Source organism: Xenopus tropicalis, chromosome 2, assembly GCF_000004195.4.
Source record: "Xenopus tropicalis strain Nigerian chromosome 2, UCB_Xtro_10.0, whole genome shotgun sequence".
NCBI lineage: Eukaryota > Metazoa > Chordata > Amphibia > Anura > Pipidae > Xenopus > Xenopus tropicalis.
Window position 1 is genome coordinate 176,779,639 of NC_030678.2, and position 26,434 is coordinate 176,806,072.

A 26,434-nucleotide genomic window follows, 5' to 3' on the forward strand; every position below is an offset into this window, starting at 1 on the left:
GGGGATTAGCAGCCTCATTGTTAGGGGGCAAGTCTCTGTCTAACCCTAGAACAATAGGGGCAAAAAGCCTCATTAACATTTTATAAACACGTAAATCACTGATTAAACACAAAGTTGAATTGATATCTTGTATATAAAGCCTTTTTGCCTCACATTTGCATTGTTATGGAGTTTTAGCTTAATGAATGAGGCAATAATAACATTCTGAGTGAATATATTGTATACATTTTTATTTAAAGGAAAAGTAAAACGTCCCAGGCAAAATTTTAGTTTCAGCAGCAGCGCCCCCTCTGTTTAACAGACAAATTCACAAAAGTGAAAATTCACAAAAACTGTTTGTTTGGTGAATACGGTGGAAAATCCGACAAATCTGTCTCTAATTTTATTCTGTCTCAGTATCACCCCTTTTGTGAATTCCCCCAATAGAGTCTGTGAGTGAGGGGCTCAGTAATGCAGTGGCACAGTTGGCTGTTGACTGGTTGCTAGGGTCCAAATTATCCTAGCAACCAGGCATTGATTGAAACGGGAGGCTGTATTGTGAATAGGGGAGGGCTTTAATATAAAGATATAAAGCAATAGTAGCAATAACAATACAACTGTAGCCTTATAGTGCAGTCAGTGACCCCTATTTAAAAGCTGGAGAGAGAGGAAGAAAGGAAATAATTCAAAAACTATAACAAAGAAAAAACGAAGGCCAATTGCAAAGTTGCTAGGAATTAGCCATTCTATAACATAGTAAAAGTTAACTTAAAGGTGAACTACCCCGTTAGGAGATTCCCACACCTTGTGTCTCAACCCCAGGGGTAGATTTACAGGGGTAGATTTACAGGGGTAGATTTAGGGGCATGTCCAACCCTCATGGTATTGGCGCTGATAGTGTCTAAATTATCCGGCAGAAACACTTTGGAAAGAGGGAGGTTGGGGCACAGGCTGAACAGCTACAAACAGAAAGAAAACAGTGATTTATGGGTAAAAATGATGGACAAAGGAGCATTTTTTTATATTTCCTCACAATAAGTAGAGGGGTAACACCTCCATGAATAACCTGCCCCAGGGATGGGTAACATGTAGTGGATTTTGCCCAATTGTATTTGCCCTCCTCCGGCTCAGTCTCTGGCGGTTGCTCTTGGGGATTTCAATGCCCCAGTGGGGCAAAGCGTCGGGCAGTAGCGCTGGGACTGTACTACTCACACTTGGGTCCCAGCAACAGCCTGAAACAGAACAGCGTGAGTAGCCCCCCAGCTCTGCCCCCGGCCCTTGTACCTGGGGCTGTAACTGAGGCAATAGCCATTCCCAGGTAACTTGTCGTTTGTATATAACGTCTGTATTACATTTTACCTAAAAACTCAATTTATGTGTCTGTTTCAAATTGCTGTACTTCCTGGTTACCTCACAGGGCACTTCCCCCCTCGCTCATTCATTCTCTGTAAGTACTTCCTGGTTACCTCAGAGGGCTCTTCCCCTCTCCCTCATTCATTCTCTGTAAGTACTTCCTGGTTACCTCACAGGGCACTTCCCCTCTCCCTCATTCATTCTCTGTAAGTACTTCCTGGTTACCTCACAGGGCACTTCCCCTCTCCCTCATTCATTCTCTGTAAGTACTTCCTGGTTACCTCACAGGGCACAATGTGATATATTGTTTATGTCATTATTTTTCTTTTTTTCTTCTCTTCTATTGGGCTGGGGGGGGCTGTTTGTGCCTCTGGGTACTGGGAATGCCGGGGGGGCTGTAAGGTGCCACAGACAGTCACTATTTATTGGGCTGGGGGGCTGTTTGTGCCTCTGGGTACTGGGAATGCCGGGGGGGGGGCTGTAAGGTGCCACAGACAGTCACTATTTATTGGGCTGGGGGGGCTGTTTGTGCCTCTGGGTACTGGGAATGCCGGGGGGGGGGCTGTAAGGTGCCACAGACAGTCACTATTTATTGGGCTGGGGGGGGGGGGCTGTTTGTGCCTCTGGGTACTGGGAATGCCAGGGGGGCTGTAAGGTGCCACAGACAGTCACTATTTATTGGGCTGGGGGGCTGTTTGTGCCTCTGGGTACTGGGAATGCCAGGGGGGCTGTAAGGTGCCACAGACAGTCACTATTTATTGGGCTGGGGGGGCTGTTTGTGCCTCTGGGTACTGGGAATGCCAGGGGGGCTGTAAGGTGCCACAGACAGTCACTATTTATTGGGCTGGGGGGGGGCTGTTTGTGCTCTGGGTACTGGAATGCCAGGGGGGCTGTAAGGTGCCACAGACAGTCACTATTTATTGGGCTGGGGGGGGCTGTTTGTGCCTCTGGGTACTGGGAATGCCGGGGGGGACTGTAAGGTGCCACAGACAGTCACTATTTATTGGGCTGGGGGGGCTGTTTGTGCCTCTGGGTACTGGGAATGCCGGGGGGGGGGCTGTAAGGTGCCACAGACAGTCACTATTTATTGGGCTGGGGGGGCTGTTTGTGCCTCTGGGTACTGGGAATGCCGGGGGGGGGCTGTAAGGTGCCACAGACAGTCACTATTTATTGGGCTGGGGGGGGGGGCTGTTTGTGCCTCTGGGTACTGGGAATGCCAGGGGGGCTGTAAGGTGCCACAGACAGTCACTATTTATTGGGCTGGGGGGGCTGTTTGTGCCTCTGGGGTACTGGGAATGCCAGGGGGGCTGTAAGGTGCCACAGACAGTCACTATTTATTGGGCTGGGGGGGCTGTTTGTGCCTCTGGGTACTGGGAATGCCAGGGGGGCTGTAAGGTGCCACAGACAGTCACTATTTATTGGGCTGGGGGGGGGCTGTTTGTGCCTCTGGGTACTGGGAATGCCGGGGGGGCTGTAAGGTGCCACAGACAGTCACTATTTATTGGGCTGGGGGGGCTGTTTGTGCCTCTGGGTACTGGGAATGCCGGGGGGGGGGGCTGTAAGGTGCCACAGACAGTCACTATTTATTGGGCTGGGGGGGGGGGCTGTTTGTGCCTCTGGGTACTGGGAATGCCAGGGGGGCTGTAAGGTGCCACAGACAGTCACTATTTATTGGGCTGGGGGGGCTGTTTGTGCCTCTGGGTACTGGGAATGCCAGGGGGGCTGTAAGGTTTCACAGACAGTCACTATTTATTGGGCTGGGGGGGGGCTGTTTGTGCCTCTGGGTACTGGGAATGCCTATGCCTAGGGTCTATTTTGCATTCCAGCCCAGACCTGATTAGGCCACTGACATTACTACTTGTTTGGACCACATTATAATACAGTAATCAAGTGGCAAGGTGAGTGGAGCAGTCTGGGGTCCTATAGTTCTCTTAAAGGCCCCTCTTATAGTGATACACCCCTGATCTCAAGGAGCCAATAGCCTAACCCGTTACATGTAGAGCCCACTAATGTAGCCGCTGGTCAGGCACTGATTTAGCCATGCAGGGGGCTGTGCTTCTGAGCATTCTCTATGTATCCTTGCAGAGCTGAAGAGGAGGATGAACATCTAGAGAGAACCCTGGGGCAAAACAAAGGCAAAATGGCTAAGAAGGAGGAGAAATGTGCCATCCAGGGATCGCTGCAACCTGGCTAATCCCACAATCGGAATCCTTTTACAAAGGGAAATGGAACTTGACCACTTTATTATTTATTTTGCATAAAGACGCAAAGGCAATTGGCTTCTCGCTGCTCAGAGCTCATTAGTGATCAGTTTAGATACATGAGCCGTGGCAGCTTGGGAATCAGTGTAGTCTGCAACATGCTCAGTACTGGGGCAGTTGACTGGCCAAACAGGGTAGAGTCCCGGGAGGGTTCCTGTGTATGTTATATATATATATATATTAAAAGGAGAGATAAAATAACTACACAGAATAAACATGCGGCACAAGGCAAATAATGAGATGCCCAATATAAATGTTTTTCTCTGTATTTCCACTTTCATCCAGGAGGCGCCACCTCTTCCTTTTCTTATTCCCCATTCCTATCCAGGTACTAAGGTGCTTACAGCGCCATTCTGAGGGTTGGAATTGGAAGCGCAAGAGAACGGACGGCTGCAGTTGGGAGATTCTCCTTATAAAGCGTCACTGTGTATGAGGGAAGTATGCGGCCAAACGGGGGCCACAAGTGCCAGGGCCCAGGAGCGCATTTAAATGGTTAGTACCCCCCCCTGCTGAACTCTATACTGGCTGAAGGGTTACTGATAATGCATAGAAGTAGGGTGATTCTCCTGTACCATATACCAGCAGGGGGTAACAGATAGCACCCAGAGGATATCTCCTGTATTATATACCAGCTGGGCACTCTTATACTGCTCAGAAAATATCTCCATTACTCTCCTATCAGCTCCCCAGTGTAGATTGTTCTGTTCTATGATTATTTCCATGTATCCCCATTGGCCCTGCGCTGTAGCTCAGCTACCCTATCAATTGGCTTCTTATTGCCAGTGATGAGAAAGGGATTTTCCCTGTGACAGTTGCTTCCAGCTGCCATAGACACTGTGACAGGGACAATTTAATAGCCGGCATCATAAATCATGCAAAAAAGAGGATTTGTGGGGAAATGTGAATGTAGCCAGTAATTAAAAGGACAGCAATGTTTTGCCATTTCTAGGCGCCATCATTGCCGGGACATTATGAGGTTAAGTGACTCTGTCCAGGGTCACAAGGTAAGGGGCCCAGTGGGTCGGTGCTTATCTTACATCAGTGGTTGCTGAGTTCTAATTACCCCCTGGGGGGCTCTGCTGATCCATGGGTCTCAGCCACATCGGTCCAAGCAGGGCTCCCAGGGTGGGAATTGAACCCACGGCAGTGGTTGCTGAGTTCTAATTACCCCCTGGGGGGCTCTGCTGATCCATGGGTCTCAGCCACATTGGTCCAAGCAGGGCTCCCAGGGCGGGAATTGAACCCACGGCCTATCGGTGCAAGGCGAGCTCCTTACCGCTGCACTATCCTTCCTCCTCCCACTTGTAGCATGTTTTTTCGTAACCTTGTCTTCTGCATATTGGCGGTTGGTGTATCCTAACCGACTGACTGAAACACTCAGGGTTACAGCCTGCTGCTTGCCCCAAGCCCTATATTAACCCTTTTAATGCCAGCCATTTTGCCCCCGCAGAGGGCAATTAACCGGCCCAAAAATCCCATTGACTTAACATTGAGGCCAATTTTGACAGATTGTAGCGCAGAGAGGGAATTTTTAGAAACGTGAAATTTACTACATTTGAAGAGGTTTGAAATCTGTGTGAGAAGATACCCCGCACAAGGGTATAAGTTTTACCCCCGGGGCAAGAGAGGTCCCCAAATTTGCCCCATTGACTTATAATGGGGATTTTGGCAAATAACTAGTTTGTCGTAGACCCATGAATGAGGTGTCAAATTGTGCGGCTTATTCGGGAATGGGGTGCTATGGCTTTTCTAGGGGGTGGGCGATTAATTGCCCCAGCAGGGGGCAATTAACCAATGTTTGTCGTAGACCGATGAATGAGGTGTCAAACTGTGCAGCTTATTCGGGAATGGGGTGCTATGACTTTTCTAGGGGGTGGGCGATTAATTGCCCCAGCAGGGGGCAATTAACCAATGTTTGTCGTAGACCGATGAATGAGGTGTCAAACCGTGTGGCTTATTCGGGAATGGGATGCTATGACTTTTCTAGGGGTGGGCGGTTAATTGCCCCAGCAGGGGGCAAGCACCACTCACATTTTCTTCAGGAAATGTACCTCTCTAGTTTGGAAAGTACTATCCCTTCTGATGGTGCCAATACCAAACACATATAGTTTTATGGAGAATTCCCACGTGTATAGGCCACAAACTCCCGGCAGGACACTACCAAATCCCCAAAACACTGCGCCAGAAAGCTGCATACTTTAGATTTAAAGGCCAAATCTTCCACTAACAGAAAGTTTATCCCAGAAAATGATACATTTTCGGAAAGAACAGATTCTGGGGAATCCAGAATAGGTAGAACTGTCTGTCTGCTCCAAACTACCAAGTCACAATGCTTTCCTAAACTTATTGGTTTTTATCAAAATTTGTGATTTTTTTTAAAAATCGCTTCAAAGCTTCTATAGAATCTGATCTATAATTTTGAAAATTAGTGAAAGATCAAAATAAGTCAAACGGCTGTGAAAATAAACAGTTTTTAGGGAAAAAACAAAGACAAAGGCGTAAAATAAATAAAAAAATGTGTTTGTGTGTGTTTCTGTATACATGTGTGTACCCATCTAAAAGTTGTGTGACAGTGTGTGTGTGTATATGAGTGTATAAAAGTGCGCTAACGTGTGCAAAATTAAAAAAACCTGTTCTAATATGTGTGCTCTAAGTGTGTGTAAGTGTGTATAATAGTGTAAAGAAAGGGCACTTACCTGGAGTGAAGCTCAGTGTAACTGTCAGATCAATTGTAAGCTCTGCTGTTTTGCTTGGTTTCACCCAGTCTCCAGTCACACCTCTGGTGGGGGCCACATTGGGGGGTCAGTAACAGGTTAACGGGGATTAGCAGCCTCATTGTTAGGGGGCAAGTCTCTGTCTAACCCTAGAACAATAGGGGCAAAAAGCCTCATTACCATTTTATAAACACGTAAATCACTGATTAAACACAAAGTTGAATTGATATCTTGTATATAAAGCCTTTTTGCCTCACATTTGCATTGTTATGGGAGTTTTAGCTTAATGAATGAGGCAATAATAACATTCTGAGTGAATATATTGTATACATTTTTATTTAAAGGAAAAGTAAAACGTCCCAGGCAAAATTTTAGTTTCAGCAGCAGCGCCCCCTCTGTTTAACAGACAAATTCACAAAAGTGAAAATTCACAAAAACTGTTTGTTTGGTGAATACGGTGGAAAATCCGACAAATCTGTCTCTAATTTTATTCTGTCTCAGTATCACCCCTTTTGTGAATTCCCCCAATAGAGTCTGTGAGTGAGGGGCTCAGTAATGCAGTGGCACAGTTGGCTGTTGACTGGTTGCTAGGGTCCAAATTATCCTAGCAACCAGGCATTGATTGAAACGGGAGGCTGTATTGTGAATAGGGGAGGGCTTTAATATAAGATATAAAGCAATAGTAGCAATAACAATACAACTGTAGCCTTATAGTGCAGTCAGTGACCCCTATTTAAAAGCTGGAGAGAGAGGAAGAAAGGAAATAATTCAAAAACTATAACAAAGAAAAAAACGAAGGCCAATTGCAAAGTTGCTAGGAATTAGCCATTCTATAACATAGTAAAAGTTAACTTAAAGGTGAACTACCCCGTTAGGAGATTCCCACACCTTGTGTCTCAACCCCAGGGGTAGATTTACAGGGGTAGATTTACAGGGGTAGATTTAGGGGCATGTCCAACCCTCATGGTATTGGCGCTGATAGTGTCTAAATTATCCGGCAGAAACACTTTGGAAAGAGGGAGGTTGGGGCACAGGCTGAACAGCTACAAACAGAAAGAAAACAGTGATTTATGGGTAAAAATGATGGACAAAGGAGCATTTTTTATATTTCCTCACAATAAGTAGAGGGGTAACACCTCCATGAATAACCTGCCCCAGGGAGGGGTAACATGTAGTGGATTTTGCCCAATTGTATTTGCCCTCCTCCGGCTCAGTCTCTGGCGGTTGCTCTTGGGGATTTCAATGCCCCAGTGGGGAAAAGCGTCGGGCAGTAGCGCTGGGACTGTACTACTCACACTTGGGTCCCAGCAACAGCCTGAAACAGAAACAGCGTGAGTAGCCCCCCAGCTCTGCCCCCGGCCCTTGTACCTGGGGCTGTAACTGAGGCAATAGCCATTCCCAGGTAACTTGTCGTTTGTATATAACGTCTGTATTACATTTTACCTAAAAACTCAATTTATGTGTCTGTTTCAAATTGCTGTACTTCCTGGTTACCTCACAGGGCACTTCCCCTCTCCCTCATTCATTCTCTGTAAGTACTTCCTGGTTACCTCACAGGGCACAATGTGATATATTGTTTATGTCATTATTTTTCTTTTTTTCTTCTCTTCTATTGGGCTGGGGGGGGCTGTTTGTGCCTCTGGGTACTGGGAATGCCGGGGGGGGGGCTGTAAGGTGCCACAGACAGTCACTATTTATTGGGCTGGGGGGGGGGCTGTTTGTGCCTCTGGGTACTGGGAATGCCGGGGGGGCTGTAAGGTGCCACAGACAGTCACTATTTATTGGGTTGGGGGGGCTGTTTGTGCCTCTGGGTACTGGGAATGCCAGGGGGCTGTAAGGTTTCACAGACAGTCACTATTTATTGGGCTGGGGGGGCAGTTTGTGCCTCTGGGTACTGGGAATGCCAGGGGGGCTGTAAGGTTTCACAGACAGTCACTATTTATTGGGCTGGGGGGCTGTTTGTGCCTCTGGGTACTGGGAATGCCAGGGGGGCTGTAAGGTTTCACAGACAGTCACTATTTATTGGGCTGGGGGGGGGGCTGTTTGTGCCTCTGGGTACTGGGAATGCCAGGGGGCTGTAAGGTGCCACAGACAGTCACTATTTATTGGGCTGGGGGGGCTGTTTGTGCCTCTGGGTACTGGGAATGCCAGGGGGGCTGTAAGGTTTCACAGACAGTCACTATTTATTGGGCTGGGGGGGGCTGTTTGTGCCTCTGGGTACTGGGAATGCCAGGGGGGCTGTAAGGTGGCACAGACAGTCACTATTTATTGGGCTGGGGGGGCTGTTTGTGCCTCTGGGTACTGGGAATGCCAGGGGGGCTGTAAGGTGCCACAGACAGTCACTATTTATTGGGCTGGGGGGGCTGTTTGTGCCTCTGGGTACTGGGAATGCCAGGGGGGCTGTAAGGTGGCACAGACAGTCACTATTTATTGGGCTGGGGGGGCTGTTTGTGCCTCTGGGTACTGGGAATGCCAGGGGGGCTGTAAGGTGCCACAGACAGTCACTATTTATTGGGCTGGGGGGGCTGTTTGTGCCTCTGGGTACTGGGAATGCCTATGCCTAGGGTCTATTTTGCATTCCAGCCCAGACCTGATTAGGCCACTGACATTACTACTTGTTTGGACCACATTATAATACAGTAATCAAGTGGCAAGGTGAGCGGAGCAGTCTGGGGTCCTATAGTTCTCTTAAAGGCCCCCCTTATAGTGATACACCCCTGATCTCAAGGAGCCAATAGCCTTACCCGTTACATGTAGAGCCCACTAATGTAGCCGCTGGTCAGGCACTGATTTAGCCATGCAGGGGGCTGTGCTTCTGAGCATTCTCTATGTATCCTTGCAGAGCTGAAGAGGAGGATGAACATCTAGAGAGAACCCTGGGGCAAAACAAAGGCAAAATGGCTAAGAAGGAGGAGAAATGTGCCATCCAGGGATCGCTGCAACCTGGCTAATCCAACATTCGGAATCCTTTTACAAAGGGAAATGGAACTTGACCACTTTATTATTTATTTTGCATAAAGACGCAAAGGCAATTGGCTTCTCGCTGCTCAGAGCTCATTAGTGATCAGTTTAGATACATGAGCCGTGGCAGCTTGGGAATCAGTGTAGTCTGCAACATGCTCAGTACTGGGGCAGTTGACTGGCCAAACAGGGGTAGAGTCCCGGGAGGGTTCCTGTGTATGTTATATACAGTATATATATATATATATTAAAAGGAGAGATAAAATAACTACACAGAATAAACATGCGGCACAAGGCAAATAATGAGATGCCCAATATAAATGTTTTTCTCTGTATTTCCACTTTCATCCAGGAGGCGCCACCTCTTCCTTTTCTTATTCCCCATTCCTATCCAGGTACTAAGGTGCTTACAGCGCCATTCTGAGGGTTGGAATTGGAAGCGCAAGAGAACGGACGGCTGCAGTTGGGAGATTCTCCTTATAAAGCGTCACTGTGTATGAGGGAAATATGCGGCCAAACGGGGGCCACAAGTGCCAGGGCCCAGGAGCGCATTTAAATGGTTAGTACCCCCCCCTGCTGAACTCTATACTGGCTGAAGGGTTACTGATAATGCATAGAAGTAGGGTGATTCTCCTGTACCATATACCAGCAGGGGGTAACAGATAGCACCCAGAGGATATCTCCTGTATTATATACCAGCTGGGCACTCTTATACTGCTCAGAAAATATCTCCATTACTCTCCTATCAGCTCCCCAGTGTAGATTGTTCTGTTCTATGATTATTTCCATGTATCCCCATTGGCGATGCGCTGTAGCTCTGCTCCCCTATCAATTGGCTTCTTATTGCCAGTGATGAGAAAGGGATTTTCCCTGTGACAGTTGCTTCCAGCTGCCATAGACACTGTGACAGGGACAATTTAATAGCCGGCATCATAAATCATGCAAAAAAGAGGATTTGTGGGGAAATGTGAATGTAGCCAGTAATTAAAAGGACAGCAATGTTTTGCCATTTCTAGGCGCCATCATTGCCGGGACATTATGAGGTTAAGTGACTCTGTCCAGGGTCACAAGGTAAGGGGCCCAGCGGGTCGGTGCTTATCTTACATCAGTGGTTGCTGAGTTCAAATTACCCCCTGGGGGGCTCTGCTGATCCATGGGTCTCAGCCACATCGGTCCAAGCAGGGCTCCCAGGGTGGGAATTGAACCCACGGCAGTGGTTGCTGAGTTCTAATTACCCCCTGGGGGGCTCTGCTGATCCATGGGTCTCAGCCACATTGGTCCAAGCAGGGCTCCCAGGGCGGGAATTGAACCCACGGCCTATCGGTGCAAGGCGAGCTCCTTACCGCTGCACTATCCTTCCTCCTCCCACTTGTAGCATGTTTTTTCGTAACCTTGTCTTCTGCATATTGGCGGTTGGTGTATCCTAACCGACTGACTGAAACACTCAGGGTTACAGCCTGCTGCTTGCCCCAAGCCCTATATTAACCCTTTTAATGCCAGCCATTTTGCCCCGCAGAGGGCAATTAACCGGCCCAAAAATCCCATTGACTTAACATTGAGGCCAATTTTGACAGATTGTAGCGCAGAGAGGGAATTTTTTAGAAACGTGAAATTTACTACATTTGAAGAGGTTTGAAATCTGTGTGAGAAGATACCCCGCACAAGGGTATAAGTTTTACCCCCGGGGCAAGAGAGGTCCCCAAATTTGCCCCATTGACTTATAATGGGGATTTTGGCAAATAACTAGTTTGTCGTAGACCCATGAATGAGGTGTCAAATTGTGCGGCTTATTCGGGAATGGGGTGCTATGGCTTTTCTGAGGATGGGCAGTTAATTGCCCCAGCAGGGGCAATTAACCACCATTTGTCGTAGACCCATGAATGAGGTGTCAAACTGTGCGGCTTATTCGGAAATGGGTGCTATGACTTTTCTAGGGGGTGGGCGATTAATTGCCCCAGCAGGGGGCAATTAACCAATGTTTGTCGTAGACCGATGAATGAGGTGTCAAACCGTGCGGCTTATTCGGGAATGGGATGCTATGACTTTTCTAGGGGGTGGGCGGTTAATTGCCCCAGCAGGGGGCAAGCACCACTCACATTTTCTTCAGGAAATGTACCTCTCTAGTTTGGAAAGTACTATCCCTTCTGATGGTGCCAATACCAAACACATATAGTTTTATGGAGAATTCCCACGTGTATAGGCCACAAACTCCCGGCAGGACACTACCAAATTCCCAAAACACTGCGCCAGAAAGCTGCATACTTTAGATTTAAAGGCCAAATCTTCCACTAACAGAAAGTTTATCCCAGAAAATGATACATTTTCGGAAAGAACAGATTCTGGGGAATCCAGAATAGGTAGAACTGTCTGTCTGCTCCAAACTACCAAGTCACAATGCTTTCCTAAACTTATTGGTTTTTATCAAAATTTGTGATTTTTTTTAAAAATCGCTTCAAAGCTTCTATAGAATCTGATCTATAATTTTGAAAATTAGTGAAAGATCAAAATAAGTCAAACGGCTGTGAAAATAAACAGTTTTTAGGGAAAAACAAAGACAAAGGCGTAAAATAAATAAAAAAAATGTGTTTGTGTGTGTTTCTGTATACATGTGTGTACCCATCTAAAAGTTGTGTGACAGTGTGTGTGTGTATATGAGTGTATAAAAGTGCGCTAACGTGTGCAAAATTAAAAAAACCTGTTCTAATATGTGTGCTCTAAGTGTGTGTAAGTGTGTATAATAGTGTAAAGAAAGGGCACTTACCTGGAGTGAAGCTCAGTGTAACTGTCAGATCAATTGTAAGCTCTGCTGTTTTGCTTGGTTTCACCCAGTCTCCAGTCACACCTCTGGTGGGGGCCACATTGGGGGGTCAGTAACAGGTTAACGGGGATTAGCAGCCTCATTGTTAGGGGGCAAGTCTCTGTCTAACCCTAGAACAATAGGGGCAAAAAGCCTCATTACCATTTTATAAACACGTAAATCACTGATTAAACACAAAGTTGAATTGATATCTTGTATATAAAGCCTTTTTGCCTCACATTTGCATTGTTATGGGAGTTTTAGCTTAATGAATGAGGCAATAATAACATTCTGAGTGAATATATTGTATACATTTTTATTTAAAGGAAAAGTAAAACGTCCCAGGCAAAATTTTAGTTTCAGCAGCAGCGCCCCCTCTGTTTAACAGACAAATTCACAAAAGTGAAAATTCACAAAAACTGTTTGTTTGGTGAATACGGCGGAAAATCCGACAAATCTGTCTCTAATTTTATTCTGTCTCAGTATCACCCCTTTTGTGAATTCCCCCAATAGAGTCTGTGAGTGAGGGGCTCAGTAATGCAGTGGCACAGTTGGCTGTTGACTGGTTGCTAGGGTCCAAATTATCCTAGCAACCAGGCATTGATTGAAACGGGAGGCTGTATTGTGAATAGGGGAGGGCTTTAATATAAAGATATAAAGCAATAGTAGCAATAACAATACAACTGTAGCCTTATAGTGCAGTCAGTGACCCCTATTTAAAAGCTGGAGAGAGAGGAAGAAAGGAAATAATTCAAAAACTATAACAAAGAAAAAAACGAAGGCCAATTGCAAAGTTGCTAGGAATTAGCCATTCTATAACATAGTAAAAGTTAACTTAAAGGTGAACTACCCCGTTAGGAGATTCCCACACCTTGTGTCTCAACCCCAGGGGTAGATTTACAGGGGTAGATTTAGGGGCATGTCCAACCCTCATGGTATTGGCGCTGATAGTGTCTAAATTATCCGGCAGAAACACTTTGGAAAGAGGGAGGTTGGGGCACAGGCTGAACAGCTACAAACAGAAAGAAAACAGTGATTTATGGGTAAAAATGATGGACAAAGGAGCATTTTTTTATATTTCCTCACAATAAGTAGAGGGGTAACACCTCCATGAATAACCTGCCCCAGGGATGGGTAACATGTAGTGGATTTTGCCCAATTGTATTTGCCCTCCTCCGGCTCAGTCTCTGGCGGTTGCTCTTGGGGATTTCAATGCCCCAGTGGGGCAAAGCGTCGGGCAGTAGCGCTGGGACTGTACTACTCACACTTGGGTCCCAGCAACAGCCTGAAACAGAACAGCGTGAGTAGCCCCCCAGCTCTGCCCCCGGCCCTTGTACCTGGGGCTGTAACTGAGGCAATAGCCATTCCCAGGTAACTTGTCGTTTGTATATAACGTCTGTATTACATTTTACCTAAAAACTCAATTTATGTCTGTGTTTGTTTCAAATTGCTGTACTTCCTGGTTACCTCACAGGGCACTTCCCCCCCTCGCTCATTCATTCTCTGTAAGTACTTCCTGGTTACCTCACAGGGCACTTCCCCCCTCGCTCATTCATTCTCTGTAAGTACTTCCTGGTTACCTCACAGGGCACTTCCCCCCCTCGCTCATTCATTCTCTGTAAGTACTTCCTGGTTACCTCACAGGGCACTTCCCCCCTCGCTCATTCATTCTCTGTAAGTACTTCCTGGTTACCTCACAGGGCACTTCCCCTCTCCCTCATTCATTCTCTGTAAGTACTTCCTGGTTACCTCACAGGGCACAATGTGATATATTGTTTATGTCATTATTTTTCTTTTTTTCTTCTCTTCTATTGGGCTGGGGGGGCTGTTTGTGCCTCTGGGTACTGGGAATGCCAGGGGGGCTGTAAGGTGCCACAGACAGTCACTATTTATTGGGCTGGGGGGGCTGTTTGTGCCTCTGGGTACTGGGAATGCCAGGGGGGCTGTAAGGTGCCACAGACAGTCACTATTTATTGGGCTGGGGGGGGGCTGTTTGTGCCTCTGGGTACTGGGAATGCCGGGGGGGCTGTAAGGTGCCACAGACAGTCACTATTTATTGGGCTGGGGGGGCTGTTTGTGCCTCTGGGTACTGGGAATGCCGGGGGGGGGGGCTGTAAGGTGCCACAGACAGTCACTATTTATTGGGCTGGGGGGGCTGTTTGTGCCTCTGGGTACTGGGAATGCCGGGGGGGGGGCTGTAAGGTGCCACAGACAGTCACTATTTATTGGGCTGGGGGGGGGCTGTTTGTGCCTCTGGGTACTGGGAATGCCAGGGGGGCTGTAAGGTGCCACAGACAGTCACTATTTATTGGGCTGGGGGGGGGCTGTTTGTGCCTCTGGGTACTGGGAATGCCGGGGGGGCTGTAAGGTGCCACAGACAGTCACTATTTATTGGGCTGGGGGGGCTGTTTGTGCCTCTGGGTACTGGGAATGCCGGGGGGGGGCTGTAAGGTGCCACAGACAGTCACTATTTATTGGGCTGGGGGGGCTGTTTGTGCCTCTGGGTACTGGGAATGCCGGGGGGGGGGCTGTAAGGTGCCACAGACAGTCACTATTTATTGGGCTGGGGGGGCTGTTTGTGCCTCTGGGTACTGGGAATGCCAGGGGGGCTGTAAGGTGCCACAGACAGTCACTATTTATTGGGCTGGGGGGGCTGTTTGTGCCTCTGGGTACTGGGAATGCCAGGGGGGCTGTAAGGTGCCACAGACAGTCACTATTTATTGGGCTGGGGGGGGCTGTTTGTGCCTCTGGGTACTGGGAATGCCAGGGGGGCTGTAAGGTGCCACAGACAGTCACTATTTATTGGGCTGGGGGGGGGGCTGTTTGTGCCTCTGGGTACTGGGAATGCCGGGGGGGCTGTAAGGTGCCACAGACAGTCACTATTTATTGGGGCTGGGGGGGCTGTTTGTGCCTCTGGGTACTGGGAATGCCGGGGGGGGGGCTGTAAGGTGCCACAGACAGTCACTATTTATTGGGCTGGGGGGGCTGTTTGTGCCTCTGGGTACAGGGAATGCCGGGGGGGGGGCTGTAAGGTGCCACAGACAGTCACTATTTATTGGGCTGGGGGGGGGGGCTGTTTGTGCCTCTGGGTACTGGGAATGCCAGGGGGGCTGTAAGGTGCCACAGACAGTCACTATTTATTGGGCTGGGGGGGCTGTTTGTGCCTCTGGGTACTGGGAATGCCAGGGGGGCTGTAAGGTTTCACAGACAGTCACTATTTATTGGGCTGGGGGGGGGCTGTTTGTGCCTCTGGGTACTGGGAATGCCGGGGGGCTGTAAGGTGCCACAGACAGTCACTATTTATTGGGCTGGGGGGGGCTGTTTGTGCCTCTGGGTACTGGGAATGCCAGGGGGGCTGTAAGGTGCCACAGACAGTCACTATTTATTGGGCTGGGGGGGCTGTTTGTGCCTCTGGGTACTGGGAATGCCAGGGGGGCTGTAAGGTGCCACAGACAGTCACTATTTATTGGGCTGGGGGGGGGCTGTTTGTGCCTCTGGGTACTGGGAATGCCGGGGGGGCTGTAAGGTGCCACAGACAGTCACTATTTATTGGGCTGGGGGGGCTGTTTGTGCCTCTGGGTACTGGGAATGCCGGGGGGGGGGCTGTAAGGTGCCACAGACAGTCACTATTTATTGGGCTGGGGGGGCTGTTTGTGCCTCTGGGTACTGGGAATGCCGGGGGGGGGGCTGTAAGGTGCCACAGACAGTCACTATTTATTGGGCTGGGGGGGCTGTTTGTGCCTCTGGGTACTGGGAATGCCGGGGGGGGGCTGTAAGGTGCCACAGACAGTCACTATTTATTGGGCTGGGGGGGCTGTTTGTGCCTCTGGGTACTGGGAATGCCGGGGGGGGGGCTGTAAGGTGCCACAGACAGTCACTATTTATTGGGCTGGGGGGGGGCTGTTTGTGCCTCTGGGTACTGGGAATGCCAGGGGGGCTGTAAGGTGCCACAGACAGTCACTATTTATTGGGCTGGGGGGGGGCTGTTTGTGCCTCTGGGTACTGGGAATGCCGGGGGGGCTGTAAGGTGCCACAGACAGTCACTATTTATTGGGCTGGGGGGGCTGTTTGTGCCTCTGGGTACTGGGAATGCCGGGGGGGGGGCTGTAAGGTGCCACAGACAGTCACTATTTATTGGGCTGGGGGGGCTGTTTGTGCCTCTGGGTACTGGGAATGCCGGGGGGGGGGCTGTAAGGTGCCACAGACAGTCACTATTTATTGGGCTGGGGGGCTGTTTGTGCCTCTGGGTACTGGGAATGCCAGGGGGGCTGTAAGGTGCCACAGACAGTCACTATTTATTGGGCTGGGGGGGCTGTTTGTGCCTCTGGGTACTGGGAATGCCAGGGGGGCTGTAAGGTGCCACAGACAGTCACTATTTATTGGGCTGGGGGGGGCTGTTTGTGCCTCTGGGTACTGGGAATGCCAGGGGGGCTGTAAGGTGCCACAGACAGTCACTATTTATTGGGCTGGGGGGGGGCTGTTTGTGCCTCTGGGTACTGGGAATGCCGGGGGGGCTGTAAGGTGCCACAGACAGTCACTATTTATTGGGCTGGGGGGGCTGTTTGTGCCTCTGGGTACTGGGAATGCCGGGGGGGGGGGCTGTAAGGTGCCACAGACAGTCACTATTTATTGGGCTGGGGGGGCTGTTTGTGCCTCTGGGTACAGGGAATGCCGGGGGGGGGGCTGTAAGGTGCCACAGACAGTCACTATTTATTGGGCTGGGGGGGGGGCTGTTTGTGCCTCTGGGTACTGGGAATGCCAGGGGGGCTGTAAGGTGCCACAGACAGTCACTATTTATTGGGCTGGGGGGGCTGTTTGTGCCTCTGGGTACTGGGAATGCCAGGGGGGCTGTAAGGTTTCACAGACAGTCACTATTTATTGGGCTGGGGGGGGGCTGTTTGTGCCTCTGGGTACTGGGAATGCCGGGGGGGCTGTAAGGTGCCACAGACAGTCACTATTTATTGGGCTGGGGGGCTGTTTGTGCCTCTGGGTACTGGGAATGCCAGGGGGGCTGTAAGGTGCCACAGACAGTCACTATTTATTGGGCTGGGGGGGCTGTTTGTGCCTCTGGGTACTGGGAATGCCAGGGGGGCTGTAAGGTGCCACAGACAGTCACTATTTATTGGGCTGGGGGGGCTGTTTGTGCCTCTGGGTACTGGGAATGCCTATGCCTAGGGTCTATTTTGCATTCCAGCCCAGACCTGATTAGGCCACTGACATTACTACTTGTTTGGACCACATTATAATACAGTAAGCAAGTGGCAAGGTGAGTGGACCAGTCTGGGGTCCTATAGTTCTCTTAAAGGCCCCTCTTATAGTGATACACCCCTGATCTCAAGGAGCCAATAGCCTAACCCGTTACATGTAGAGCCCACTAATGTAGCCGCTGGTCAGGCACTGATTTAGCCATGCAGGGGGCTGTGCTTCTGAGCATTCTCTATGTATCCTTGCAGAGCTGAAGAGGAGGATGAACATCTAGAGAGAACCCTGGGGCAAAACAAAGGCAAAATGGCTAAGAAGGAGGAGAAATGTGCCATCCAGGGATCGCTGCAACCTGGCTAATCCAACATTCGGAATCCTTTTACAAAGGGAAATGGAACTTGGCCACTTTATTATTTATTTTGCATAAAGACGCAAAGGCAATTGGCTTCTCGCTGCTCAGAGCTCATTAGTGATCAGTTTAGATACATGAGCCGTGGCAGCTTGGGAATCAGTGTAGTCTGCAACATGCTCAGTACTGGGGCAGTTGACTGGCCAAACAGGGTAGAGTCCCGGGAGGGTTCCTGTGTATGTTATATATATATATATATTAAAAGGAGAGATAAAATAACTACACAGAATAAACATGCGGCACAAGGCAAATAATGAGATGCCCAATATAAATGTTTTTCTCTGTATTTCCACTTTCATCCAGGAGGCGCCACCTCTTCCTTTTCTTATTCCCCATTCCTATCCAGGTACTAAGGTGCTTACAGCGCCATTCTGAGGGTTGGAATTGGAAGCGCAAGAGAACGGACGGCTGCAGTTGGGAGATTCTCCTTATAAAGCGTCACTGTGTATGAGGGAAATATGCGGCCAAACGGGGGCCACAAGTGCCAGGGCCCAGGAGCGCATTTAAATGGTTAGTACCCCCCCCTGCTGAACTCTATACTGGCTGAAGGGTTACTGATAATGCATAGAAGTAGGGTGATTCTCCTGTACCATATACCAGCAGGGGGTAACAGATAGCACCCAGAGGATATCTCCTGTATTATATACCAGCTGGGCACTCTTATACTGCTCAGAAAATATCTCCATTACTCTCCTATCAGCTCCCCAGTGTAGATTGTTCTGTTCTATGATTATTTCCATGTATCCCCATTGGCCCCGCGCTGTAGCTCAGCTCCCCTATCAATTGGCTTCTTATTGCCAGTGATGAGAAAGGGATTTTCCCTGTGACAGTTGCTTCCAGCTGCCATAGACACTGTGACAGGGACAATTTAATAGCCGGCATCATAAATCATGCAAAAAAGAGGATTTGTGGGGAAATGTGAATGTAGCCAGTAATTAAAAGGACAGCAATGTTTTGCCATTTCTAGGCGGCATCATTGCCGGGACATTATGAGGTTAAGTGACTCTGTCCAGGGTCACAAGGTAAGGGGCCCAGCGGGTCGGTGCTTATCTTACATCAGTGGTTGCTGAGTTCTAATTACCCCCTGGGGGGCTCTGCTGATCCATGGGTCTCAGCCACATCGGTCCAAGCAGGGCTCCCAGGGTGGGAATTGAACCCACGGCAGTGGTTGCTGAGTTCTAATTACCCCCTGGGGGGCTCTGCTGATCCATGGGTCTCAGCCACATTGGTCCAAGCAGGGCTCCCAGGGCGGGAATTGAACCCACGGCCTATCGGTGCAAGGCGAGCTCCTTACCGCTGCACTATCCTTCCTCCTCCCACTTGTAGCATGTTTTTTCGTAACCTTGTCTTCTGCATATTGGCGGTTGGTGTATCCTAACCGACTGACTGAAACACTCAGGGTTACAGCCTGCTGCTTGCCCCAAGCCCTATATTAACCCTTTTAATGCCAGCCATTTTGCCCCCGCAGAGGGCAATTAACCGGCCCAAAAATCCCATTGACTTAACATTGAGGCCAATTTTGACAGATTGTAGCGCAGAGAGGGAATTTTTTAGAAACGTGAAATTTACTACATTTGAAGAGGTTTGAAATCTGTGTGAGAAGATACCCCGCACAAGGGTATAAGTTTTACCCCCGGGGCAAGAGAGGTCCCCAAATTTGCCCCATTGACTTATAATGGGGATTTTGGCAAATAACTAGTTTGTCGTAGACCCATGAATGAGGTGTCAAATTGTGCGGCTTATTCGGGAATGGGGTGCTATGGCTTTTCTAGGGGGTGGGCGATTAATTGCCCCAGCAGGGGGCAATTAACCAATGTTTGTCGTAGACCGATGAATGAGGTGTCAAACTGTGCAGCTTATTCGGGAATGGGGTGCTATGACTTTTCTAGGGGGTGGGCGATTAATTGCCCCAGCAGGGGGCAATTAACCAATGTTTGTCGTAGACCGATGAATGAGGTGTCAAACCGTGTGGCTTATTCGGGAATGGGATGCTATGACTTTTCTAGGGGGTGGGCGGTTAATTGCCCCAGCAGGGGGCAAGCACCACTCACATTTTCTTCAGGAAATGTACCTCTCTAGTTTGGAAAGTACTATCCCTTCTGATGGTGCCAATACCAAACACATATAGTTTTATGGAGAATTCCCACGTGTATAGGCCACAAACTCCCGGCAGGACACTACCAAATCCCCAAAACACTGCGCCAGAAAGCTGCATACTTTAGATTTAAAGGCCAAATCTTCCACTAACAGAAAGTTTATCCCAGAAAATGATACATTTTCGGAAAGAACAGATTCTGGGGAATCCAGAATAGGTAGAACTGTCTGTCTGCTCCAAACTACCAAGTCACAATGCTTTCCTAAACTTATTGGTTTTTATCAAAATTTGTGATTTTTTTTAAAAATCGCTTCAAAGCTTCTATAGAATCTGATCTATAATTTTGAAAATTAGTGAAAGATCAAAATAAGTCAAACGGCTGTGAAAATAAACAGTTTTTAGGGAAAAAACAAAGACAAAGGCGTAAAATAAATAAAAAAATGTGTTTGTGTGTGTTTCTGTATACATGTGTGTACCCATCTAAAAGTTGTGTGACAGTGTGTGTGTGTATATGAGTGTATAAAAGTGCGCTAACGTGTGCAAAATTAAAAAAACCTGTTCTAATATGTGTGCTCTAAGTGTGTGTAAGTGTGTATAATAGTGTAAAGAAAGGGCACTTACCTGGAGTGAAGCTCAGTGTAACTGTCAGATCAATTGTAAGCTCTGCTGTTTTGCTTGGTTTCACCCAGTCTCCAGTCACACCTCTGGTGGGGGCCACATTGGGGGGTCAGTAACAGGTTAACGGGGATTAGCAGCCTCATTGTTAGGGGGCAAGTCTCTGTCTAACCCTAGAACAATAGGGGCAAAAAGCCTCATTACCATTTTATAAACACGTAAATCACTGATTAAACACAAAGTTGAATTGATATCTTGTATATAAAGCCTTTTTGCCTCACATTTGCATTGTTATGGGAGTTTTAGCTTAATGAATGAGGCAATAATAACATTCTGAGTGAATATATTGTATACATTTTTATTTAAAGGAAAAGTAAAACGTCCCAGGCAAAATTTTAGTTTCAGCAGCAGCGCCCCCTCTGTTTAACAGACAAATTCACAAAAGTGAAAATTCACAAAAACTGTTTGTTTGGTGAATACGGTGGAAAATCCGACAAATCTGTCTCTAATTTTATTCTGTCTCAGTATCACCCCTTTTGTGAATTCCCCCAATAGAGTCTGTGAGTGAGGGGCTCAGTAATGCAGTGGCACAGTTGGCTGTTGACTGGTTGCTAGGGTCCAAATTATCCTAGCAACCAGGCATTGATTGAAACGGGAGGCTGTATTGTGAATAGGGGAGGGCTTTAATATAAAGATATAAAGCAATAGTAGCAATAACAATACAACTGTAGCCTTATAGTGCAGTCAGTGACCCCTATTTAAAAGCTGGAGAGAGAGGAAGAAAGGAAATAATTCAAAAACTATAACAAAGAAAAAAACGAAGGCCAATTGCAAAGTTGCTAGGAATTAGCCATTCTATAACATAGTAAAAGTTAACTTAAAGGTGAACTACCCCGTTAGGAGATTCCCACACCTTGTGTCTCAACCCCAGGGGTAGATTTACAGGGGTAGATTTACAGGGGTAGATTTAGGGGCATGTCCAACCCTCATGGTATTGGCGCTGATAGTGTCTAAATTATCCGGCAGAAACACTTTGGAAAGAGGGAGGTTGGGGCACAGGCTGAACAGCTACAAACAGAAAGAAAACAGTGATTTATGGGTAAAAATGATGGACAAAGGAGCATTTTTTATATTTCCTCACAATAAGTAGAGGGGTAACACCTCCATGAATAACCTGCCCCAGGGAGGGGTAACATGTAGTGGATTTTGCCCAATTGTATTTGCCCTCCTCCGGCTCAGTCTCTGGCGGTTGCTCTTGGGGATTTCAATGCCCCAGTGGGGAAAAGCGTCGGGCAGTAGCGCTGGGACTGTACTACTCACACTTGGGTCCCAGCAACAGCCTGAAACAGAACAGCGTGAGTAGCCCCCCAGCTCTGCCCCCGGCCCTTGTACCTGGGGCTGTAACTGAGGCAATAGCCATTCCCAGGTAACTTGTCGTTTGTATATAACGTCTGTATTACATTTTACCTAAAAACTCCATTTATGTGTCTGTTTCAAATTGCTGTACTTCCTGGTTACCTCACAGGGCACTTCCCCTCTCCCTCATTCATTCTCTGTAAGTACTTCCTGGTTACCTCACAGGGCACAATGTGATATATTGTTTATGTCATTATTTTTCTTTTTTTCTTCTCTTCTATTGGGCTGGGGGGGGCTGTTTGTGCCTCTGGGTACTGGGAATGCCGGGGGGGGGGGCTGTAAGGTGCCACAGACAGTCACTATTTATTGGGCTGGGGGGGGGGCTGTTTGTGCCTCTGGGTACTGGGAATGCCGGGGGGCTGTAAGGTGCCACAGACAGTCACTATTTATTGGGTTGGGGGGGCTGTTTGTGCCTCTGGGTACTGGGAATGCCAGGGGGGCTGTAAGGTTTCACAGACAGTCACTATTTATTGGGCTGGGGGGGCAGTTTGTGCCTCTGGGTACTGGGAATGCCAGGGGGGCTGTAAGGTTTCACAGACAGTCACTATTTATTGGGCTGGGGGGCTGTTTGTGCCTCTGGGTACTGGGAATGCCAGGGGGGCTGTAAGGTTTCACAGACAGTCACTATTTATTGGGCTGGGGGGGGGGCTGTTTGTGCCTCTGGGTACTGGGAATGCCAGGGGGGCTGTAAGGTGCCACAGACAGTCACTATTTATTGGGCTGGGGGGGCTGTTTGTGCCTCTGGGTACTGGGAATGCCAGGGGGGCTGTAAGGTTTCACAGACAGTCACTATTTATTGGGCTGGGGGGGGGGCTGTTTCTGCCTCTGGGTACTGGGAATGCCGGGGGGGCTGTAAGGTGCCACAGACAGTCACTATTTATTGGGCTGGGGGGGGGCTGTTTGTGCCTCTGGGTACTGGGAATGCCAGGGGGGCTGTAAGGTGCCACAGACAGTCACTATTTATTGGGCTGGGGGGGCTGTTTGTGCCTCTGGGTACTGGGAATGCCAGGGGGGCTGTAAGGTGGCACAGACAGTCACTATTTATTGGGCTGGGGGGGGGGGCTGTTTGTGCCTCTGGGTACTGGGAATGCCAGGGGGGCTGTAAGGTGGCACAGACAGTCACTATTTATTGGGCTGGGGGGGCTGTTTGTGCCTCTGGGTACTGGGAATGCCAGGGGGGCTGTAAGGTGCCACAGACAGTCACTATTTATTGGGCTGGGGGGGCTGTTTGTGCCTCTGGGTACTGGGAATGCCAGGGGGGCTGTAAGGTGGCACAGACAGTCACTATTTATTGGGCTGGGGGGGGCTGTTTGTGCCTCTGGGTACTGGGAATGCCAGGGGGGCTGTAAGGTGCCACAGACAGTCACTATTTATTGGGCTGGGGGGGCTGTTTGTGCCTCTGGGTACTGGGAATGCCTATGCCTAGGGTCTATTTTGCATTCCAGCCCAGACCTGATTAGGCCACTGACATTACTACTTGTTTGGACCACATTATAATACAGTAATCAAGTGGCAAGGTGAGCGGAGCAGTCTGGGGTCCTATAGTTCTCTTAAAGGCCCCCCTTATAGTGATACACCCCTGATCTCAAGGAGCCAATAGCCTTACCCGTTACATGTAGAGCCCACTAATGTAGCCGCTGGTCAGGCACTGATTTAGCCATGCAGGGGGCTGTGCTTCTGAGCATTCTCTATGTATCCTTGCAGAGCTGAAGAGGAGGATGAACATCTAGAGAGAACCCTGGGGCAAAACAAAGGCAAAATGGCTAAGAAGGAGGAGAAATGTGCCATCCAGGGATCGCTGCAACCTGGCTAATCCAACATTCGGAATCCTTTTACAAAGGGAAATGGAACTTGACCACTTTATTATTTATTTTGCATAAAGACGCAAAGGCAATTGGCTTCTCGCTGCTCAGAGCTCATTAGTGATCAGTTTAGATACATGAGCCGTGGCAGCTTGGGAATCAGTGTAGTCTGCAACATGCTCAGTACTGGGGCAGTTGACTGGCCAAACAGGGTAGAGTCCCGGGAGGGTTCCTGTGTATGTTATATACAGTATATATATATATATATATTAAAAGGAGAGATAAAATAACTACACAGAATAAACATGCGGCACAAGGCAAATAATGAGATGCCCAATATAAATGTTTTTCTCTGTATTTCCACTTTCATCCAGGAGGCGCCACCTCTTCCTTTTCTTATTCCCCATTCCTATCCAGGTACTAAGGTGCTTACAGCGCCATTCTGAGGGTTGGAATTGGAAGCGCAAGAGAACGGACGGCTGCAGTTGGGAGATTCTCCTTATAAAGCGTCACTGTGTATGAGGGAAATATGCGGCCAAACGGGGGCCACAAGTGCCAGGGCCCAGGAGCGCATTTAAATGGTTAGTACCCCCCCCTGCTGAACTCTATACTGGCTGAAGGGTTACTGATAATGCATAGAAGTAGGGTGATTCTCCTGTACCATATACCAGCAGGGGGTAACAGATAGCACCCAGAGGATATCTCCTGTATTATATACCAGCTGGGCACTCTTATACTGCTCAGAAAATATCTCCATTACTCTCCTATCAGCTCCCCAGTGTAGATTGTTCTGTTCTATGATTATTTCCATGTATCCCCATTGGCCCCGCGCTGTAGCTCAGCTCCCCTATCAATTGGCTTCTTATTGCCAGTGATGAGAAAGGGATTTTCCCTGTGACAGTTGCTTCCAGCTGCCATAGACACTGTGACAGGGACAATTTAATAGCCGGCATCATAAATCATGCAAAAAAGAGGATTTGTGGGGAAATGTGAATGTAGCCAGTAATTAAAAGGACAGCAATGTTTTGCCATTTCTAGGCGCCATCATTGCCGGGACATTATGAGGTTAAGTGACTCTGTCCAGGGTCACAAGGTAAGGGGCCCAGCGGGTCGGTGCTTATCTTACATCAGTGGTTGCTGAGTTCTAATTACCCCCTGGGGGGCTCTGCTGATCCATGGGTCTCAGCCACATCGGTCCAAGCAGGGCTCCCAGGGTGGGAATTGAACCCACGGCAGTGGTTGCTGAGTTCTAATTACCCCCTGGGGGGCTCTGCTGATCCATGGGTCTCAGCCACATTGGTCCAAGCAGGGCTCCCAGGGCGGGAATTGAACCCACGGCCTATCGGTGCAAGGCGAGCTCCTTACCGCTGCACTATCCTTCCTCCTCCCACTTGTAGCATGTTTTTTCGTAACCTTGTCTTCTGCATATTGGCGGTTGGTGTATCCTAACCGACTGACTGAAACACTCAGGGTTACAGGCTGCTGCTTGCCCCAAGCCCTATATTAACCCTTTTAATGCCAGCCATTTTGCCCCCGCAGAGGGCAATTAACCGGCCCAAAAATCCCATTGACTTAACATTGAGGCCAATTTTGACAGATTGTAGCGCAGAGAGGGAATTTTTTAGAAACGTGAAATTTACTACATTTGAAGAGGTTTGAAATCTGTGTGAGAAGATACCCCGCACAAGGGTATAAGTTTTACCCCCGGGGCAAGAGAGGTCCCCAAATTTGCCCCATTGACTTATAATGGGGATTTTGGCAAATAACTAGTTTGTCGTAGACCCATGAATGAGGTGTCAAATTGTGCGGCTTATTCGGGAATGGGGTGCTATGGCTTTTCTGAGGATGGGCAGTTAATTGCCCCAGCAGGGGGCAATTAACCACCATTTGTCGTAGACCCATGAATGAGGTGTCAAACTGTGCGGCTTATTCGGAAATGGGGTGCTATGACTTTTCTAGGGGGTGGGCGATTAATTGCCCCAGCAGGGGGCAATTAACCAATGTTTGTCGTAGACCGATGAATGAGGTGTCAAACCGTGCGGCTTATTCGGGAATGGGATGCTATGACTTTTCTAGGGGGTGGGCGGTTAATTGCCCCAGCAGGGGGCAAGCACCACTCACATTTTCTTCAGGAAATGTACCTCTCTAGTTTGGAAAGTACTATCCCTTCTGATGGTGCCAATACCAAACACATATAGTTTTATGGAGAATTCCCACGTGTATAGGCCACAAACTCCCGGCAGGACACTACCAAATTCCCAAAACACTGCGCCAGAAAGCTGCATACTTTAGATTTAAAGGCCATATCTTCCACTAACAGAAAGTTTATCCCAGAAAATGATACATTTTCGGAAAGAACAGATTCTGGGGAATCCAGAATAGGTAGAACTGTCTGTCTGCTCCAAACTACCAAGTCACAATGCTTTCCTAAACTTATTGGTTTTTATCAAAATTTGTGATTTTTTTTAAAAATCGCTTCAAAGCTTCTATAGAATCTGATCTATAATTTTGAAAATTAGTGAAAGATCAAAATAAGTCAAACGGCTGTGAAAATAAACAGTTTTTAGGGAAAAAACAAAGACAAAGGTGTAAAATAAATAAAAAAATGTGTTTGTGTGTGTTTCTGTATACATGTGTGTACCCATCTAAAAGTTGTGTGACAGTGTGTGTGTGTATATGAGTGTATAAAAGTGCGCTAACGTGTGCAAAATTAAAAAAACCTGTTCTAATATGTGTGCTCTAAGTGTGTGTAAGTGTGTATAATAGTGTAAAGAAAGGGCACTTACCTGGAGTGAAGCTCAGTGTAACTGTCAGATCAATTGTAAGCTCT

General features: G+C 48.3%; 2 long non-coding RNA genes across 9 annotated transcripts in view; one reads left to right on the forward strand and one right to left on the reverse strand.

The window, feature by feature from the left end:
- LOC105945784 overlaps window positions 1-23,557 on the forward strand; it is a 32,412-nt gene extending 8,855 nt beyond the window's left edge. Inside the window, exons 1-5 of one of the 2 annotated variants that reach the window (XR_004221422.1) lie at window positions 819-1,426; window positions 3,418-4,085; window positions 9,150-9,827; window positions 17,519-18,186; window positions 23,507-23,557. This is a non-coding gene — a long non-coding RNA (uncharacterized LOC105945784). Of the gene's footprint in view, window positions 1-818; window positions 1,427-3,417; window positions 4,086-9,149; window positions 9,828-17,518; window positions 18,187-23,506 lie in introns of those variants that run through there. The other variant, XR_004221421.1, reaches the window with a different exon arrangement.
- On the reverse strand, window positions 1-26,434 carry LOC116408922. 7 transcript variants are annotated; one of them, XR_004221423.1, is made up of 6 exons: window positions 26,391-26,434; window positions 23,409-23,540; window positions 17,421-17,552; window positions 9,052-9,183; window positions 3,320-3,451; window positions 1-45 (listed from the first exon to the last, which is right to left on the reverse strand). It is a non-coding gene; the product is annotated as an uncharacterized LOC116408922 (long non-coding RNA). The 7 variants fall into 7 exon arrangements; XR_004221425.1 differs by lacking the exons at window positions 23,409-23,540; window positions 26,391-26,434 and adding an exon at window positions 20,393-20,436; XR_004221424.1 differs by lacking the exons at window positions 1-45; window positions 3,320-3,451 and adding an exon at window positions 6,416-6,456.